General features: G+C 52.8%; 1 pseudogene; it reads left to right on the forward strand.

The window, feature by feature from the left end:
* The first annotated feature begins 3,675 nt into the window (after positions 1 to 3,675).
* LOC118927633 (deubiquitinase DESI2-like) lies at positions 3,676 to 4,456 on the forward strand (annotated as a pseudogene).
* The last annotated feature ends 435 nt before the right edge of the window (positions 4,457 to 4,891 follow it).

Raw genomic sequence — 4,891 nt, forward strand, 5'->3', positions numbered from 1 at the left:
CCTCATCAGGGCCCTGGGGGTCCATATTATAGATGATATTTTTCATACCAATTCCCACAGTACCTGTTGGAGCTCTACATACTTTTTCCAACTACTGGGAAAATATGGTAAATCACCCTGATTAGGCCAAACTATCCTGATGGCAGCTGTCAGCCATTCCAGGAGCGTCTGATTCCCTGAGGTGTGACGGGCACTTTGCAACCGCTGCCGGAGGGAAGGGTGAGTCTTCAGGGAAGCCCTTCTACTCATCTCAGTACCCGACACAACAATGTTTTCCAGCCCCACATCCCAGAGACGTAAAAGTCATGTAGGCAGAGACTCCGATGGCCTCTGCCTATACCGGACGCTCATGTCCACCAGCATCCTGGGTGTAGGGGGGGAGCATGGAGGGCTCCACAGCCTGGGGAGGGGGTGGCTCCTCAGGGGAGGAGCCTGTGGTTGTTTTGTTCTCATTTTCTTAATGACAGCTGGGCGGGCCTTTAAAACAGGAGAAGATGGAACCCCCGGCGGTGGCCTGGGCAGCAGATCCGCCCATGGCCCCGCCACCTCCTCTTCTCCCTCAGGCTCCTCCACCACCGGCTCCTCCTCCACCATTTCCAGGGCTGAAGGCACCACTGTTTCCTCCCGGTTCCCCACAGCCTCCTGCAACGCGGCTTCTCCTGCCGCCTCCCCCCTCGCCGCTGCTAAGGAGCCTTCTGGGAGCGTGACCTGCCTTCTCAGTAACTGTCTCTCTTCTTTAGCAGCACCCATAGGTTATCGCCCAGCTCCTCCAAGCGATGCTGAGGTGTGTCTCTCTCCCACCCAAGTCCCTCGATAATCCTTTCCCTCTCCTGTATAACATTTTCCACCGTCTGGATGAGAAGAGACCCTACGATGCCAGCCGCTATGTGGCCCCCTAAGGTCTCCAAGCAGTCTTCCAACTCGCGGGGGGCTAATTCTGCAGGTTCCCATGTTTCCACCCTTCCCCAGTTCTGGGGAGGCCCCACCCCTCTAGGAGGTACTCTACCCTAGACCAATTCCCCACTAGGGGTTCCCAACTTGGAGGCTCCACAGCTGGGGGGATAATAACAGGTGAAGGGGCACCCTCTGCCACTGCATCCACTGGGGCCTCCCCACCTCCCACAGGAGCAGCCCTCCCAAAGGTCACACCCATTATGACAGATTTCGGGTTCAGAGGCACTCTGCCAACTGCTGCCAGATGTAAGTCCAGGGAGAGGAAATCCTGGGGCAAAATACCTCTAAAAACAGAAATCAGTCAAAGGGAGAAATAAAATTTAAAACCTGTCTACTGCTTACAAACTGCAGTCCAGGGCCGTCTCTCTCCTCTGCTCCTGAAGAAGCCAGCCAGCAAGCCAGCCCCTCCCCTTAACTCTCAGGTTCAGACACGCCCTCTGTTGCCCAGGTAATTACCCACTGACATGGAGATGAACTTCTCTCCACCCCTGAGGACATGCAAATGCACTAAAGCCAGGTGAGATATTCTGGAAATGTTACAGTTTTACCCACACATGGTAGCTCATTTCATTGCTGAATAATATTCCATTGTATGGATGTAACACAGATTTAGCTTCTGCCAAACTCTATTAAGTAATTTCCTATGATGGACATGTAGGCTGTTTTCTTTTTTTTCCTACCTGGTGCCCCTCCCTGACGGAGTGTCATTTCCCACTCTATTTGTGTCATACGACAAAGCCTGACATCCTTTAGCCAATGAAATATGTAGATATTTTAAGGACCATCACATTTATCTGTCTGCTCGTCTGCTGTACAAGTGGCATGTCCTAGATTTGAACCTGCCCTTTAGCTGGGTCCAGGAGTGAACATAAGTTACAGATAACTGATGTAAAAGAGAAATAAACCTTTGCAGTTATAATCCACTGAGATTTTGTGGTTCTCTGTTACATGCATAAAAAAAAAAAGTTGCAGATATATCCTCAACCGTCACTTTTCTCTTTCAGGGCCATCCCTCTGCATCTTGTATTTTCCTGTTATTTGTCAAGGCTATATCTATAATTCATTCAAAAGAGGGAAACATTGAAAAGGATTTCTGTTTCAATTTCATATCTGGTTATTTAATTTTTCATTGTTTCTAAATTCTAAATCTGTGCTTATTAGTTGGTTGTTTTGGGAAGGAGTGGGTTTGAAAGGGTTGCTTATGGTTGCACTGTCCTATAGAGTCGCTACTAGTCATATGTGGCAATGAAAATTAAATGAAAAACTCGATTAGTCAGCACTAGCCACATTTCACGTGCTCAGTAGCCGCGTGTGGCTGGGAGCTGCCCTGTGGGACTGCGTGGGTCCATGGCCATCCCTGAGGGCGTGTCTGCAGTGCTGCTGGGGGAGCTTGGCTTTACATGCAAGCCTGACAGACGAGCACAGGTTCCGTGAAGCAGCACGGCTCTGCGGGCAAACAAACCCCTTGCCCCTGAGCCATGACCTTGGATCCTAGGCCCATTAATCCATGTGCTGTCAGCAGCAAGGACAGGAGAAGAGAGAGTCTTTGAAAAGAAAAGCAGTGCCTTTGACTCAGAAACGCTCTTAACTCGATGTTGCATATGCCGCGCTTGAAGGCAGGTGCCAGGGGAGAGGCTGCTCCTCCTTCCGTATTCACCACTGAGAGGAAGGCACTGCGTGTGTGGGCGGGGCGGGCGGGAGGAGGCTCTTCCCCAGAAACACTGGCATTTAAAAATAACACCAGCAGTGGTTTGTGCCAGGAGGCCTGAGTATTTGAACTCTTTTTCCTTTAATTCATTCAAGGAAAGGGTGATCATTCTCCTTTTTGGGTTGAAAGACCCAAGGTCATATGAGAAAATTGCCCGATATCACACAGCGGCAGGGACCGAGTCAGGACTGTGACTAGGGCCGGCCTAGGACATCCCTGAGACGCCTCCCCAGTTTGTTTCCAGCCCCTCCTCCTCCGGCCCTGGAGAGCTGGGGAGGCTGTTTGGGAATCACGGCTTAGGCCAGAGCCCTTGGGTCCACACTGCTCCCAGGCCACCAGCAGGCACCGCATGGTGCTGGGTCCTGGGGTGGCAAGACATGGGGCGTGGGGGGGTCCCAGGGGTAAGGGAGTGGGACCCTCGGGTGGCGGGTGGGGCCTGGCCAGGTGGTGCTCAGCACTCCTCACCAGTGTGGGAGGCTCCGAGGGGCCCAAAGTCTGAGACCCTTATCAGGTGACAGGACCCAGGGGTCGTGTAGGTAGGGTTGGGGTGTCCCCACCCTTTCTTGCTGAGTGAGCCTAGCGCTCCAGCCCCCAGAGGTCCTGTGGGTTGTATCTGTCCAGGGCCTGTTCCTCGGGGTGGGCCTTAGCCCAGGGCACCCCCAAGTAGTGGAGGGTAGAAGTCCAGGATCCACGGTGCCATTAGGGTTGGTTTCTGGTGAGGCCCCGCTGTTTGGCTTGCAGACGCTGCCTTCTCTCTGGGGCCCACCTGTCCTTTCCTGTGTGTGCTGAGAGATGAGGGTGCCACCTAGGGAGTAGGCTCTCCGTCTGGATAGGTGGTGAGCAGAGTCAACATAGGGGTTTTGGGGAGGGTCCCAACCCGACAGCCTCCCAGGGCACATGCATCTCTCTTGGCCTTGGGGTACATACCTATCTGGGGGTGTATATCAGGTGGATACACCTGGGGCGAATGGGTAAACTATTGTGTGTGTATTTTCTTCGGCCTTAGAAGATGATGCCAGCCTGTTGGCGGCGCCCAGGAGGGGCCCAGCCTCCTGATGCTCCCACCCTGGCTGCTGCAGCCGGGCTGTGCACCTGGTACCCAGCTCTGGCTCCGCAATGTGCCCGCGGGGCTGGGAGAGGCCCGGGGAGAGTGGGGGCTCACCAGCTAGTGGCACTCAAGGTGCATGACAGGTACTGGATGGGCAGATACACCTCCTCCACTGGGACTGGGGTTTTTCATTCGGGAATTGAAGTATATGGCAGATAATTTGCTTATGGTGGCCATCCTTATCCCTTTTCTGGAATATTTGAAATTTCCCAGGAAATGCATCTGAACTAGGAGAAACATTTAAGTGTAAAAAAGCTGTTGTTTTAGGGAGCACTGACTTCCTAGAAGGTAATATAGAAGAATTGCAGAAGAGTTGGGAAAAGAATAGAAAGGCAACACCTATCATTTGATGCATAAAAACTGCAATCACTTTTCTTTGGCTCTATCAGAGATTCTTTGTGGGAGAGATTCTTTGCCGGGTCAGTCGGCTTGCCTAAAGCCTGCTTCAGCTCCCGTATACCCTTTCTACAGAGTTGCCTCCCCAAGGAGTGGCTCACCCCGGCAGCCCTGCAGCCCAGCGCCAGCCAGGAGTGCTAGGGTGACCTAGAGGCGCGGAGGATGCAGCCGCGTCCGTGTCCACTGCGAGCGGCACAGCAGCCCCAGGCCCGGCGCCACCCCCAGCTGTGACTCCGGAGTCACACCTTCGGAACCGTCCCTGGCGGCTGACTGTCATTGGAGAAAACTAAAAGATGACCGTCCTTGGATGGTTAGTACGCAAAGACGGCTCTCCCCCAGGTCCCAGTTTTTCAGCTCAGGATTCTTTTTGTAATAAAAAAAAAATCACGGGCATAGGAGGGCAGACTTTGTGTGAAGCTGCCCTCTGTTTTTTAAATTTGTATTTACTTCTGTTTCATTCAAGCTCTGTTAAGTTATGTTTACAGTATTTTGTAAAGCTGTTTACAGATCTTGCATGGACTCCTGCCACCGTGAAAGAGGAAAATCTTCATGTCTTCAAAACTTAGGCAGGCAATCTGTACACGTCTGACAGCTGCCAGAGCTCCGGCCTGAAGAACAGGTGTGCAGGAAGGTGCTTGCACAGTCACGGTCAGCTGCCCAGGAGCTGCCTGTGGATCTGTGTCGGCTTTTGTTCTCACTGTGGCCCGAGGATGCAGGGGTCAGCT

The sequence above is a fragment of the Manis pentadactyla genome, chromosome 16 (assembly GCF_030020395.1).
Source record: "Manis pentadactyla isolate mManPen7 chromosome 16, mManPen7.hap1, whole genome shotgun sequence".
Taxonomy (NCBI): domain Eukaryota; kingdom Metazoa; phylum Chordata; class Mammalia; order Pholidota; family Manidae; genus Manis; species Manis pentadactyla.